Raw genomic sequence first — 16,887 nt, forward strand, 5'->3', positions numbered from 1 at the left:
ATCAATGAATCCAGGAGTTGGTTTTTTGAAAAGATCAACAAAATTGACAGACCACTAGCAAGACTAATAAAGAAGAAAAGAGAGAAGAATCAAATCGACGCAATTAAAAATGATAAAGGGGATATCACCACCGACCCCACAGAAATACAAACTACCATCAGAGAATATTATAAACACCTCTATGCAAATAAACTGGAAAATCTAGAAGAAATGGATAATTTCCTGGACACTTACACTCTTCCAAGACTAAACCAGGAAGAAGTTGAATCCCTGAATAGACCAATAGTAGGTTCTGAAATTGAGGCAATAATTAATAGCCTACCAACCAAAAAAAGTCCAGGACCAGATGGATTCACAGCTGAATTCTACCAGAGGTACAAGGAGGAGCTGGTACCATTCCTTCTGAAACTATTCCAATCAATAGAAAAAGAGGGAATCCTCCCTAACTCATTTTATGAGGCCAACATCATCCTGATACCAAAGCCTGGCAGAGACACAACAAAAAAAGAGAATTTTAGACCAATATCCCTGATGAACATCGATGCAAAAATCCTCAATAAAATACTGGCAAACCGGATTCAGCAGCACATCAAAAAGCTTATCCACCATGATCAAGTGGGCTTCATCCCTGGGATGCAAGGCTGGTTCAACATTCGCAAATCAATAAACATAATCCAGCATATAAACAGAACCAAAGACAAGAACCACATCATTATCTCAATAGATGCAGAAAAGGCTTTTGACAAAATTCAACAGCCCTTCATGCTAAAAACGCTCAATAAATTCGGTATTGATGGAACGTACCTCAAAATAATAAGAGCTATTTATGACAAACCCACAGCCAATATCATACTGAATGGGCAAAAACTGGAAAAATTCCCTTTGAAAACTGGCACAAGACAGGGATGCCCTCTCTCACCACTCCTATTCAACATAGTGTTGGAAGTTCTGGCTAGGGCAATCAGGCAAGAGAAAGAAATCAAGGGGATTCAGTTAGGAAAAGAAGAAGTCAAATTGTCCCTGTTTGCAGACGACATGATTGTATATTTAGAAAACCCCATTGTCTCAGCCCAAAATCTCCTTAAGCTGATAAGCAACTTCAGCAAAGTCTCAGGATACAAAATCAATGTGCAAAAATCACAAGCATTCTTATACACCAGTGACAGTCAAACAGAGAGCCAAATCAGGAATGAACTTCCATTCACAATTGCTTCAAAGAGAATAAAATACCTAGGAATCCAACTTACAAGGGATGTAAAGGACCTCTTCAAGGAGAACTACAAACCACTGCTCAGTGAAATCAAAGAGGACACAAACAAATGGAAGAACATACCATGCTCATGGATAGGAAGAATCAATATCGTGAAAATGGCCATACTGCCCAAGGTAATTTATAGATTCAATGCCATCCCCATCAAGCTACCAATGAGCTTCTTCACAGAATTGGAAAAAACTGCTTTAAAGTTCATATGGAACCAAAAAAGAGCCCGCATCTCCAAGACAATCCTAAGTCAAAAGAACAAAGCTGGAAGCATCACAAAACCTGACTTCAAACTATACTACAAGGCTACAGTAACCAAAACAGCATGGTACTGGTACCAAAACAGAGATATAGACCAATGGAACAGAACAGAGTCCTCAGAAATAATACCACACATCTACAGTCATCTGATCTTTGACAAACCTGAGAGAAACAAGAAATGGGGAAAGGATTCCCTATTTAATAAATGGTGCTGGGAAAACTGGCTAGCCATAAGTAGAAAGCTGAAACTGGATCCTTTCCTTACTCCTTATACGAAAATTAATTCAAGATGGATTAGAGACTTAAATGTTAGACCTAATACCATAAAAATCCTAGAGGAAAACCTAGGTAGTACCATTCAGGACATAGGCATGGGCAAAGACTTCATGTCTAAAACACCAAAAGCAACGGCAGCAAAAGCCAAAATTGACAAATGGGATCTCATCAAACGAAAGAGCTTCTGCACAGCAAAAGAAACTACCATCAGAGTGAGCAGGCAACCTACAGAATGGGAGAAAATTTTTGCAATCTACTCATCTGACAAAGGGCTAATATCCAGAACCTACAAAGAACTCAAACAAATTTACAAGAAAAAAACAAACAACCCCATCCAAAAGTGGGCAAAGGATATGAACAGACATTTCTCAAAAGAAGACATTCATACAGCCAACAGACACATGAAAAAATGCTCATCATCACTGGCCATCAGAGAAATGCAAATCAAAACCACAATGAGATACCATCTCACACCAGTTAGAATGGCGATCATTCAAAAGTCAGGAAACAACAGGTGCTGGAGAGGATGTGGAGAAATAGGAACACTTTTACACTGTTGGTGGGATTGTAAACTAGTTCAACCATTATGGAAAACAGTATGGCGATTCCTCAAGGATCTAGAACTAGATGTACCATATGACCCAGCCATCCCATTACTGGGTATATACCCAAAGGATTATAAATTATGCTGCTATAAGGACACATGCACACGTATGTTTATTGCAGCACTATTCACAATAGCAAAGACTTGGAATCAACCCAAATGTCCATCAGTGACAGATTGGATTAAGAAAATGTGGCACATATACACCATGGAATACTATGCAGCCATAAAAAAGGATGAGTTTGTGTCCTTTGTAGGGACATGGATGCAGCTGGAAACCATCATTCTTAGCAAACTATCACAAGAACAGAAAACCAAACACCGCATGTTCTCACTCGTAGGTGGGAACTGAACAATGAGATCACTTGGACTCGGGAAGGGGAACATCACACACCGGGGCCTATCATGGGGAGGGGGGAGGGGGGAGGGATTGCATTGGGAGTTATACCTGATGTAAATGACGAGTTGATGGGTGCAGCACACCAACATGGCACAAGTATACATATGTAGCAAACCTGCACGTTGTGCACATGTACCCTACAACTTGAAGTTTAATAATAATAAATAAATTTAAAAAATATATATATATATAAAAATAAAATAAAAAATATAAAAAAAAAAAAGAAAAGAAAAGTGTGTGTCTCATTATAGTAAGAAATTATAGAGTAACTACTAGGTTAAATATTAGGAAAATTGGTATTTTCAAGTCAAGGTATTATGTAGAGTCATTTATTTAAATAATCTAAAACTCTTATAAAATTTTCCATGAAAAATGGCTTTAGTACCTCTGTCAACACACCAAGAATCAGGTCTGGCCTTTGCTTTCTGACATCTCTATTTTAAATTTTAGCTCTCTTTAAAAAAAACAAAAGCATGTTAATAATGTGCTGATAATGATATGAGGATTCATAGGCAAGTTCCCAACACTGTTTGCATAGTATGAACCACATAGATTTATCAAGGAAATAAAAATGATGGTCAAAGACAAAAAGGTAAAACCAGGTCTAGCAAGGTTACAGATGACCCCATAAGGGTGAGAAGGAAGTAAGGAAACAGAATTAGGTCAGATAAGAGGGTGGTATGGCACAACAAGTAGAACTTAGTTACCTCATTGAATTAAAAAATAGTAGCATAGTGTGGCAATGACAACTCACTGCTCACCAAATTATTGCTCCCCTTTCCACAGTACAGAGACATCGCTGAAAAGCAGCTTCCCGGTAGGAACTCTATTTCCCGTCCCATCCCACTTCATTTAGGTAGGGGACATGTGATTTGTTCTCACCAAGGGAATGTGAGCAAAGTGATTATGTGTTTCCTCCAAGCCAAGGTGGTTAAGAAGCCAGCGTACTCTTCACTTTCTGGTTCCCCTTTCAGTGGTCTGATGCAATGAGCCCATGATCTTGGAGCCATGTCCTGAAGATGGAGGAGCCCAAGACCAGAGGAACCCCTGAGTCACTGTGGAGCAGAGCCATCAATCAATCAGGAACAGCAATTTTCAACTCACATGAGCGAAAAATAAACTTCCATTTGTTTAAGCTACTGTGCATTTTTTATTCTATTTTTGCGTGTAGATGGTGTTTTACTAACCAATATATCTGGCAAGAAAAAGAAAATGTCTCAATCACTTGAGTTAATGATACAGTTTACTTTTTCATGGAATTTGATAGAATCCCAGAGTTTTAACTCTAGAGTACTGTCATCAAATTACAGTAGCTACTAGCCATAAATGGCTATTAAGATGTGCTACAAGTGCAAAATACACACCAGATATCAAAAGCTTCTTAAAAGGTAAAATATATTCTTAATATTTTTAAATTGATTACATGTTAATAATAATCTAAATATATTAGGTAAAATAAAATATAGTATTGAACTTATACTATATTATATTATATAAATATAGTATTATTATTTACTATATTATATAAATATAGTGGTATACTATATAAATATAGTATAAAATATAGTATAAATAAATACATATATACTATATAAATATAGCATAAAATATAGTATAAATAAAATATAATAAATATAGTATAAAAATTATTTACTGTATTATATAAATATAGTATTAACCTTAGTCGTTGCTTTTTACTTATCTATAATGTGGCTACTAGAGGAATTTTAAACTACATATATGGCTCATGTTCTATTTCTATTAGACAGTGTTGGGCTACCAGGGGTTAATAAATTAGAGCTCATCGCCTGTTTTGTAAATAAAATTTTATTGGTAGACAGTCACACCATTTGTTCACATATTGTCTATGTCTGTTTTTACACTACAATGGCAGACTTGAGAGTTTCAACAGAGACTGTGTGTCCTGAAAAGCTTAAAATATTTATGATATAGCCTGTTATAGACAATGTTTGCCAACCCCTAGGCTAAAGATAACTTTGGGATTATCTAATATACCTACAAGTGTCATTTTATGACTAAAAATTAAAGCTCAGATAAGCCAAGAGACTTGTCCAAAATATTTTTATTCTTAATTAGGTGATATTTCCATAATGCCACCCATTCCTGCATTCATTCATTCATTCATTCATTGTCTTCACCCATTTCTAATATTGATCATTAAAGAAATAAAATCCTCATCAGTTAGAAAATCACTTAACATTAAATACTGAAACACTTCACACTAAATAATGAATCTCAACACGACAACATCAACGACATTTCAATGTAGTCATATAGAAATACGTTTCTGTCAGAGGAGCTATAGGCATGTACCTACAATGGCAGAGAAACCCTTGAAGTAATATTCAACTATGAATAGGCTGTGAGATGGTCTTTAAATTAAGCTTCACTTGAAAACATTTTAAAGAGAATCTATCATGTAATCTGCTTTCAAATGAAACTTGAAATTCCCCCAAATGTAGAGCTAGCTTGCTAAAAATATTCATTATTGGAATTAAATTAGAAAAATTTTGCCACATCTCGGAGAAAGTAAAATCTGTTCCCAAAGACATCACAGCAATATATAACTGCCTCGGCTCCAGCAGGCATCATCTCTCAGTGGACTATTCTAAGAGTCTCTAACTGGGCTCATCACCTCCAGTCTCTCTCCCACTCAAGACCTATCCCAAAAAACTCTTTTAAAATAAAAATCTGATCTGCTGAACACTCTTAAGTCTCTTCAAGCTACCAAGACAAAGTCAGTCTTCCTTATTGTGTCCAGGAAAGTCCTCGCCATCTGGCTCCTGCCTGCTCCCATGGCCTCATTTATAGTCCTTTGCACGTGAGTCAGGCTGGGCTCCTTACAATTTTCCAAATGCTTCATACTTTTACTTTCACTTCATATACATATCGTATTTATTTCTGCCTAGAGTCATCCCGCCTCGTGGGCTCCCACAATGTACATTATACTTAACTACGTCATTGGACTTATGAATATTTTAATTGCCTACTAAAGTATTAATGCTACCACTACTATAGATAGCTAATATTTAGAAATACTTGACTGTGAGTCAAGCACTACATTATTTCATTTAATCTCCACATATTATAGATGAGGAAACTGAACACATGCAATGAAGCCAGGTGAAACCAGCACACAAATCCACACGTTTCCCACTCCATGGCCCCAGTTCCGAACCTCTACACCAGCTGCTCTCAACAGGGGCAGTTTTGCCTCCCAGTAGACGTCTGACAATATCTGGAGACATTTTTGATGGTCACAACTGGAGGGTTGGGGGAGCTATTGGCATCTAGTGGGTAGAAGCCAGCAATGCCGCTCAACATCCTGTAATACATAGGACAGCCCTCCACAGCAAAGGATTATCTGGCCCCAAATACCAAGAGGGCAGAAGAATTACCAGGTTCAAAATGTAAATAGTACCTCTGCTGAGGAACACTCGTCTACACTAAATCTCCTTCTGTAGATTGCCCCAGAAGACTCTGAGCATCTCATCCATATAACAAGGAGTTTCAAATGGTCTCCCATTGTGTCTGGCACCTGGCTGATGTCCCATGCATTAGTGACCAGTGGACAGACTCCAGAAGAAAAAAAAATTACTTATTCTAAGGCTTGATTTTTGTGTCGACTTCAATAAAGACAAATCAAAACACATATTCTTAATCAACAACACATGAATGCATGTGCAGTACATTCTAGAGCATGCAATACCTTATGTTTATTAACCCATAGAATGTGAGCTAGATTAATATGCCAGAGGCCTAGGATTTTTTTTTTCACAAGGTCTCAAGGAGGACGAGATGCTTTTCAAATCCCTTATAACTGATACATTACAGGATAAATTTATAGGTTTCATCTACATAGTCATAACTTAACTTGTTTCCAAAAATATTTTCTGCGTAAGGTTTCCTTGTTTTTTTGTTTTTTTTTTTTTTAAAGAAAAAGAACACAAGACTAAACAACCTTATTCTATTCCCTGTTGTAGCTACAATTCAGATATAAATACTTTATTCTAGATCTCCAGATGTTGGAAGTATAGCAGAAGTGACAGTGAAGCCTAGGTAAAATTTTAAAAGTAAACATAAATACAGCAGAAATAAACCATTCTCCAGCTTATATAAATTAATACACTTAAACAGCAGAAAGAAAGTCAAGGAAAGATTATGATTACAATGTTTTCAAAGGTACAGAAATTTAGCAGGACTTTCACATTCTTGCCAAACACTTCAACAATAGGCAGTTTTAACCAGGGTTGTATACAAGTTGCTAGGGGTGTGTGTGTGTGTGTGTGTGTGTAAAAGAAAAATGTTCTGCTGTGGTGTTAGATACCGCTCATTTATCACTTTTTATGAAATGCATTAAAAGGTTAAAACATATGAGCCTGATTTTTAAAAAGTGTGACATAGTGAACTGTTCCTCACAACCTATTGTGCTGAACTTTTGCCATTAAAGGTTTTAGACACACACACACATGCGCGCGCGCGCACACACACACACAAAGGAAAGAGTGATCAAATGAATTTTGCTACCTGCTCTCCCCTTTCTTGGACATTTATCATGCATGCTAGTATAAAAACAGGCTCTGGAAACTTTTACAACTTTTCAAACTCAAGATTTCCCAAACATAATTGAGCCTAGGGTAAAATAAACAAATACAGTAGTAAAAGAAGTAAAAAGTAATGTAAGACCAGGATCTGCCAACATATTCAGAAGCAAGTAGAAGGGACTGAAAACAAGGACAGGGTTTGTGGCTTGGGACATCAGGGTGACGGTAGCATTTCTCACTGTGATTTAGAAGCTGAGCACAGGAATCACAGCAGAAGCCAGAGACAAGCAGTGCCTTTTCCACTGTATGTGAGAACATGACACACACTTGTCACAGAGACAGATTCTGCACGTAGGGACATGCCAGTCGTTAAGACAGTCATGCCTGTAAGACAGAAATGTGAAAAAAGATGACCAAGCCCAAGAAACGTTATGATTGTTATCATCAATCATTCTTTTCTGAGCACCTGCTTTGTGTAGACATTGATGAAATCAGAAAAAACAGAATCCCAAGAGAAACAAATGGTAAAGGGAAAAAGCATATCTGAACCATCTTGAGAACCAACAAACAATATATCACAAGAGTTAGAATACTCAACAGGTTCCTGAATGTCAGGATCAGACATTATGCTGCTAACACCATGACTATCTTCTCAACCTTCCTCATCACAAACATTCCTGAGCCTCCAGAGGAGTCAAGTAAGTATATTCCCAAATAAAGAAGACGTGCCTGTTTTCAATCTACATTCCTTTGTCCACACTTTTGTGTTGATAAACTTGTCACTCATGACTTTCTTATAAATGCCTAAATTCTTGATCACAGAAGAGAAGCCATGACTCCTTGAAGACCCTCTTTTGGAAGTAGGAAGTTGACTGAGCAACTCAGTCCAGACCAGTCCTTTCCTGATTATATGTGCCTCGTCTGCAGTCCACTCTTAGAACACAGACACATGTATGTATTTAGGTGTTTGTGCATGTGTGCATATGATAAGGAATAAACTATAGATAGTATTTGTTAAAATAGGATTAGGAAAAATAAAAATTGGATAAAACATGCAGACCAGCAAGACAGACGTGAGCTGAGATATATAAGCCACAAGCGTCTTCATTGTGACAAGCTGGACCACGAATTTGTCTGTTTTTTTTTTCCTTTTATCTCTAAATCACGATTGTCCCAGAAGATGTGAAACAGATGTCAATGATTTGCACATTGTCCATTGTTCAGTAATTTTCAAATAACTAGAATAAAATAAGCTATTCAATACAATTCAATATTTCTCAACTGCCGAAAAAATACTTCAAGATCTTTCACTGCCTTACATGAATGAGTAGTAACTGCAAAAATAGCTTTAATAGACAGCAGGCACTGTCTGACAAATAGCAAATAACTGTTTGCTTTTAGCACATAAACTGGTAAGATGATATCACAAAGGGTTTTCATTAAGTTCCTTTAAATTATTTTGCCATAAAAGATTTTTTAAATAAAAATATCGATCTTGGAATAATTCTAAACATATTGATGGATGTTGGTCAATCAATAAAATCAACTGAATGATTTTAGTGGTGGCTCATGCCTGTAATCCCAGCACTTTGGGAGGCTGAGGTGGGCAGATCACGAGGTCAGGAGATTGAGACTATCCTGGCCAACATGGTGAAACCCTGTCCCTACAGAAGTTACAAAAATTAGCTGGGTGTGGTGGCATGTGCCTGTAATCCCGGCTACTCAGGAGGCTAAGGCACGAGAATCCCTTGAACCTAGGAGGTAGAGGTTGCAGTGAGCCTAGGTTGTGCCACTGTACTCCAGCCTGGAGACAGAGCGAGACTCTGTTGCAAAAAAAAATAAGGAAAAAAAAAGATTTAAACGACTATACCAACATCATTTAATTGCTGGTAATCACTGACTAGCAGACAGTACAAGATTATCACAGATTATCTTCTTACAAAAGCCTCAAATGCAGGTATTCTGGGTTGCTGCAGGTATTCTGCGTTGCTACAGGTAGATCTGCCTTCTGTGCAAATTTAATGTGTCTGAGGCAAAGGAGATGAGCCCTGTTATCAAGCACATCTACATCTATCAGAAACACCCTCCAGGGAGTATATCACTTTGTTAGGACTGACTGTCATGATGGAAAAGCTACAATACGGTTCTCAGGACAGTCAAGGTTCCTAGGTCCTAATTCCAGACTCCCCTGATTTGCTATTTGGAAAAGATCCTCAAGTTCACAGCAGAACTCAGTTTCTCAACTCAATAAAAATAGCGCTGCACAAGAAGAGCTGCCAGTACATAAAGACTTCAAAGCCCTTTGAAATTAGGACAGTAGGGACCAAACAACATTAGCATTGGGCATAGATCACTATTCTAGCTGTCAGTTGGCCAGGTTCCTGAGAGGAAGATATGGAAATATATGACTTGTGACTCAGTGATTTGGATACTCCCCCCACTTGTTTAAATGCCAAAATTGACTAACAAGTTTGGGAACTTAAATTGGAGAGTGAACATTTTAAATCAGAAACTCACCGGTCTAAATATATTCAACTTTCCTACTACTTGGATACAAGAGATTCTTGAGAGAATCTCACTAAAATTTACATTAATATACATGGGCTATAGAAATCACAAACAATCTCCTCCTCAGATACAAAATAACCATTTTTAGGGGCCATATGAGAGACTCCAATAGGTATATCCATCTCATCACAATGGAGACAATTTCAGAATCCTTTTGTATTAATATGTTGTCTCATAGGTCATTGGGCTGCATGTTGAACTGAAAAATGGCTAGCAGGGCCAGGTACATAGTAGATACATAAATATTTGTAGACTGAATGAGGAATCAAGTCAAAGAATCAAAATGACTTTAAATAAAGCAAGGAGTTAACTTGCCATCCATTGCTCAACCCGCTTTGACACTAGAACAAGCCCTCCAAGCAAAACAGACAGCTGTGATCTGGACATATGATGCAATGCAGGCAGCAAACGTTCACTCTGGTCAAATCCATGTCCAAATATGACACTTAATACTAACCCAGAAGGGAAACAGAAGCACTGCCCTTTCTACCCTTCCATTCATTCTTCCAACAGTGTTTCACCTGTGCCCACGTACCAAGCTGTTTGCTAGGCTATGGGGAGTCAAAGATGAATAAACCCATGCATCGTGCCTCATCACAACTTAGAGGCGGGAACAGAAAAGAAAACAAACAGCCCTGCAGGTGATAAGAGCTATATAGACTAAAGCCCAAAGCATCAGGGGCGACAAGTTCAGGGGTGTTTATGGCCATAGGGTCATTTTCAAGTACCACGTTGTCCTGTCCTCTCAAATTGCTCTAATCAAAAGTTGGCTGAGACACTGGATATTTGGGAAAATTAGCTTACAGAGTGTGGTAACCACTCATTCCTCTAGGTTTCCTGAGCTTTATTTCTGCATTGGGATTCGTCACCAGAATCTCCACTGACAGGCCATAGTAGCTCAGGCCCCCAACAACAAACGTTCTGGGTTACTTTTCATCATTATGTCTTCTGCATTTTTTTTTCCATTCCAGAGTTGGTAAAAGACAGGACCATATAAAGAACCTGACTTTATTTTATGTAGAATTGAATTTCAAGTATTATCCATGATATAATTCAATATTTCATACGAGTATATACTAGTTGGCAAGCACCATGGCAAGCACTCTACATGTGTCATCCTTACAAGTTTAATGCATGCCACCTCCAGACCCCCTTTTCTCTGTTAACTTGGCTACTACTAAGAAGCTCAGAGCCAAATTAAATACTCTAAAGCAGTAAGCACTTAGGATTGTAGTTTAATTATCTTCCCTCCTCTACAAGATTATGATCTTTCTTCCCCTCCCATTCTTAACAGTCTTATTTTGTGAAATTGTTACTATGCATTTACTTAGACACACTTATGAACGTTGATACTTTAGACACAAAAACAAATCACCATAATCTTCAATTATAATTTCCTTTTGCTCTCAATTGGCAAGAGCTTCCGGGAATAACTAATTTGAAGATAACTCCTTTGATATTATGCTCTGGTCACTTGAAAACTCAGATAACACAGTATTTCCCACGATCATTTGGTTCAGAATACTTTTATGAAGCGACAAAAGGGGCCAAAAAAGAGGCTGGCTGACTTAACTAATAACACACGATAACTATCAGGTTATTTTCAAATCTATCACCAAGGCCTATTTATTTCTATCTTGTGTTGGATCCTGACCATTGCATTTTGCCCCCTCACCAACCACCATTTTTGCAGCCCAAATTGTACCAGCATGCACTGGTTGGTCCACTTAGGGCTGCCATTGTGAGAGGCACTGCCAGGACCTGCTGAATGAGAGGACACTGCTATCACCCAGTGAAGTCTAGTCCCTGGAATTTCACTCTTAGCACTGGCAATGCTTCTGGAACTCATAAAGATTCTGCCGAAATTCAGGGAGTTGAAGGTCAATGTCTTCCGGGGATCAAGGTAACATGTCAGAAAAATTCTGCTGCTGAGGATTTCCATGTATTCAAGGCAAATGTCCTTAGGAGGAACTCACAGAAATAACTCTTTGCATTGTCACTACACAGAATGGAAGGCCAGCTTTTATTTCAAAAAGAAAGAGAGAGAGAAAAAAATAAAGAGTGAACCATAAAAGCATGGCATGTGTGCAACACACACATACACACACACACACAAAATAGATCTTGGCATGCCCAACTGGCACCCACTTAGGATGCGTAGTCAGGCATTTTTGAGAGCATAATATTGGGGCACAATCATTAATTTATTCACCAAAGATTTATCCAGCACCTACTGTGTGCCAAGTATTGTTCTAGATGCTGGAAAATAAGAGTGAGTGAGGCAGTCAAGAGTTCTGTGCTCATGGATTCTATATTCTAGGCAAGGAGACAGGTGATCAGCAAGCATCAATTGAAATGAACAACTGAGATTGCAAATACAATCAAGGAAAGAAAAAGAAGAACAAAACAAACAAACAGAAAAACTAGTGTGATGGGTCTGAAAAGGAATGAGGGACCGCCTTTGCTCAAGTGGTCAGGGAAGGGCTTTCTAAGAAGGTGACACATAATCTTACACTAGAATGAGAAGACCAACTGAAGAAACCAATCACCTTTACTCTGATTTCCATCAAAAAGATGGGCTTACTAAAAAAAGAAACACGCAATACCATTTGCGGCTCCACACAACTCATACTTTAAACAACAGCAAAAAAAAAAAAAAAAAAAAAAAAAAAGGAAAGGAAGGGAATCCACAACTTTCTGTGCTCTTAAGGCAATTTTAAGAAATCACCTTTCCCAAAGATAATGGATTAAAAAGAAGTTGTCTTAATTCATCTCTAATTATGGCAGAATTTACTATGAAGAAACTGAAATGAGAGACATGGAATATTCACTCCTCTTCGTAATGTCAGTTGCTTTATGTAACAATATTCCAATGTCAATAAAAGTATACCTTTGCATTACAATGCCAACAGGAATTATTTCACTTTAAGAAAACAGTTCTGTAGCTATACTCAGTATTATTTACATTCACCGACTATAAAATAAACCCAAATTGTATTTACTAGCAGATGGTCTCATTTCCAATACATAATAAACCTCTGAGATTAGGTAAAAATAGATTCTGTATTTCTTTAACATGCACAAATAATAAATGAACGTTCACCAATGTCTTTGTATAAAATACTCCAAACAAACCACTTGGTACTGAATTTCTGCTTGTCTCAATCAAAACACTTAGCCACCTGGCATGAAAACATCCGAAAAACATCAACTGCTTAAAATACTTTGCACTGAAACACGTTTTTCATTGTTTCCTAGCCTCTGACTGATTTCAGAATTAGAAAGAATTAAGCAGAAGTGAATTGGGGAGCAGGTCAGTCACTGAATACTCAGAATGAATCATGAACGCGTATACCAAAATGCAATTCTTATTTCTTTGCAGTGCAGTGCATGCTATACATTCTTACAATTTAAATAAGCATGCTAAACTAAGGCCAAATAATGTGACGATTGCCCAACAGGTCTACATTACCTAATACATTTATCATTATGTAAACTGCTGTGCTTGATATTAATACACTGTGCAAGGAATGCTTAATTTCTTGAACTTCCAAACAGGTCTTTAAAACTGAATCTCACTAGTACCCAAGACCAATAACGTGCTGAGGAAGAACGTATTTCAAGTATATTTACTGATTACACAGTGTTTGAATCTTCAAAAATTCTAAATTTATGTGGAGAAAGGAGAACGGAGAATCTGAACTTGGCTGTTCAGGCAAACTCTTTCCTTTCTTTGCTTCACTTTATGAATTGTTATGCTTCTAGATCCTTCTTTTAAAATTTTCCATTTGGGGAAACTTGTACATTTAACCTTAAAACAAAACGAAGCAAAACAAAAACACCTCATCTCATTTCCTCCCTCGCCCTCCTTAAAATAAATAAGAAGACTTAAGAATTAGCACTAATAATAATCCCACAATGGTCATTGGGAAATCCTCCCCCAAAGTGACAACTGCCGCTAAGAAGGGCAAAATCCACTAAGAATGAAAATTCCCGCAAATGAGTCCTTCTCTGAGGGGGTGGAGGTCACACAGCTGGCACAGCTGGTATCACAACCAACTCGAGGCGACCCAGAGGAAGATGCTGCGCCAAGAGAAGCAAAGCGAAGGAGCGCGACCCAGGAGGCTAGCGAAATCCCCGCCGAGTCCCCAGGAGGCGGAGAGAAGCCCAGTCGCCAGGCACCGGCCACAGCGCACGCCAACATTCAGGATAATTCTCCTTTCCAAGCCCCGGAGTTCCGGGGCAGGCGAAAAAGGGGGGATGGGAGACCCACAGTCCCTTTAACCCTCCCCCCCGGTCTGCCAACCTTTTCCGAACCCCCATGTCACACAACTTCCTCATCATGGAAACTTCCACTGGGTTCGGCGCTGAGGATGCCAAACTCCATTTCACAAGGAACATGTCAACAGCTGGGCTTGGGGTTTGAGGAACAGAGCCGCTGCGATTGGAACAGAGCCCGGCCACCCTGTTCCACCACTGTCCACACCGTAGCTCCCAGCCTGCCGCCGCGCGGTGCCCGAACACGAGAGGGCACCTCCTCCCAGATCCGGGGCGCAGAAGCCCCGCGGAGGCAGGTAATCAGGCTGATGACACCCCCACCACCCACGCCCGCCCGCCCGCCCGCCCGCGCGCGCTCGGCTTAGCCGCCCGCACCCCTCCGGGTTCTTGCGACACTCCGTCACCATCCCGCCCACCCTGTGGACAGTTGGAACTGTCGCCCCCTCCTCCCCTCACCCCGCTGCCTCCGCGCGGTCCTCTAGCCAAATTACCAGTGCCCTGGAGCCGGTTGGGTTGAGCGCCCCTGCCCGGGGAAGGTAGCCTGCGGGCTCTTGCCCCGAGCCCGCGGAGCAGGAGGTCTCTTTTCCAAGCGCACTCACATTATTCATGCAAAGTTAATCCCCGCCGCGTCACGGCCGCCCGCCCGAGGATGTGCGCCTTCCTTGGCCAAGCCCCGCAGTCTCCACCCTCCTCCGCCCCCTCCTCCCGGCGGCGGGGTCCCGGGGAGCGCCGGCGACTGGGCGTCGCGCGAGTCCTGCAAAATGTCAACTCCTTGGGCGAAGAGAGGCGGCCGCAGCCAGGGCCGCGCCGCACCTCCCGGGTCCCTCCACTTTTATAGGCGTAGGAAGCGAGTGTGTCTGGGGCACCAGAGTCCCCGCCTCTCCAGGTCCCCCGCGTGCCCGGCCCGACCCGGCCCGGTCCCCGGACGCTGTCTTACTCCGGGCCCGGGGCGCCTGCTCCGCGCCGCGTCTGCGAACCGGTGACCTGGTTTCCCCTGAAGCCCTCACGGCTGTCCGACTCGCGCGGCTGTGGCGGCGGCGGCCAAGAGCAGGCAAACCCGGCTCCGCCAGGGGCGCAGCGAGGAAATGGCCTCCTGGCCGCACACCCCGCCGCCGCCGCCGCCGCCGCCGCCGCCACCGCCCCGGGCTGCCCAGCCGGTACTGACTGCCCCTGTCAGGCTCCGGGCCGGCGCTCCGACGCGCTCACAGCGCCCGGCTTGCCGACCCCGACCCCGGGCCCTACGCACTCGCTGTCCCCGGGCCGGCCGCCTCCGCACCTGCCTACCCAGGTGTGAGCGCTCCCCCTCCTCCTAATCCCGGCCGTGCCCTCCCAGGGGTGGTGACGGTGCTGTGGGTTTGGTGGCTGCGCGTCCACCCAGCCGATTGCCTGCGCGCATAGGTGCGGGTTTGGGCGTCATTACTCTAGTTGGAGAAGAGGAAAGAATGGGGAACGAGTGACACCGGGACCGGAGGGCGAGTCTTCCAGGAGCACGCCTTGGCCTTCTTTGCCCGGCCCGACCTGCGCGACCCGTGCCGCCGCGCTCCTCCCTCCGCTCCCAAACCACTTGTGGCGCGTGTCGGGAGGACAGGGCGATCTGGCTCCTCCTGGGGCCTCCGCTGGTCCGGCCATCTGGCGGCTCTCTTACCACCACCGCCACCCCAAGAATGGAAGTTCGGGACATGCGTGGCTTGCCCTTAAGGAGGACACCCCCGCCCCCACCGCCATTATGCATATCATGGGAGAGGTGCGTACAGGGCTCAGACACTCCGCAGGTCCCAGAAGGGCTGCCCTATTAATTTGTCTTTGCCCTGGAAATGTGCAGATAAAACCAAGAAGACAAAAATAATGTATACTCTTCAAGAGATCTTTCCCGGGCAAATATAGGTCTCTCAAATGCCCCAACCTTAAGTCCTGGCGACCAGGAAAAGACTTGCTTTCTGAGCTAGAAGGATACTTGGGAAATACCGAGTCCTCAGACAGCTAAAATGTAGTCAATAAGGAACTACAGTTGCAACAAAACTACTTTGACAACAGACTACCATTAATTTCTTATAGAAAATATTAAAATAATTCCGACATCATAATTTAATATTCACATCTATTCGTGTAACACGCAGTGTTATAGAGTTATGACGATCTGGATCCTCAGCGGCCTGACAATGTATAGGTTATTTATTGGAGGGTTCTCTAGATTTTCAGCCAGTGACATGTATGTTTCATTCTCGCTTCTTCTGAGCGTGCCAGGGAAAGGGGTGAGAGGCCCCGGACCCCTGCCAACAGCATTATCAACCACCCCCGTGGATGAGCAGAGTTTCGCTGATGCGAAAACTTTTAAGAAAGTTGAGGCCCCAGAGACGCCATTTCCCTTTGGTCCTCGGTGAGAAATCCGTGCTTTCTTCTCTACTCTTAATAAGGCTGCACCATAGGACTTGCAGGCTTCTATAGTTGGAGAGCTGTTCTCCTTTGCAGGGAAGTTCCTGGGCTTTGCTCCAAAGCTGCCCCGGAATGTTTTGGTTGGTTTGGAGAAAAGCTGTGGCGTCTACACCACTTGTTCCAAGCAGGCGGCCCCCTGGTGGCTAACTGTGGGGGGAAAAGCTGGCCACTGAGGAAGAAGTCTGGCGCAGGTAGGCCCCAACAGTTGACAGCCTAGTGTTCCGGTCTTCTTCACAGCGTG

The 16,887-nt window shown here is 41.7% G+C and overlaps 1 protein-coding gene across 12 annotated transcripts in view; it reads right to left on the bottom strand.

The window, feature by feature from the left end:
• THRB (thyroid hormone receptor beta) overlaps nt 1–15,257 on the bottom strand; it is a 367,645-nt gene extending 352,388 nt beyond the window's left edge. For 3 of the 12 annotated variants that reach the window (XM_038002333.2, XM_038002332.2, XM_038002317.2), the window contains exon 1: nt 14,705–14,800. The gene's annotated coding sequence lies outside the window, so the exon portion shown is untranslated. Of the gene's footprint in view, nt 1–14,241; nt 14,452–14,669; nt 14,897–15,150 lie in introns of those variants that run through there. The other 9 variants (XM_038002318.2, XM_038002316.2, XM_008009292.3 and 6 more) reach the window with 7 other exon arrangements.
• Between the last annotated feature and the right edge of the window lie 1,630 nt (nt 15,258–16,887).

This window comes from Chlorocebus sabaeus, chromosome 15 (genome assembly GCF_047675955.1).
Source record: "Chlorocebus sabaeus isolate Y175 chromosome 15, mChlSab1.0.hap1, whole genome shotgun sequence".
NCBI classification, from domain to species: domain Eukaryota; kingdom Metazoa; phylum Chordata; class Mammalia; order Primates; family Cercopithecidae; genus Chlorocebus; species Chlorocebus sabaeus.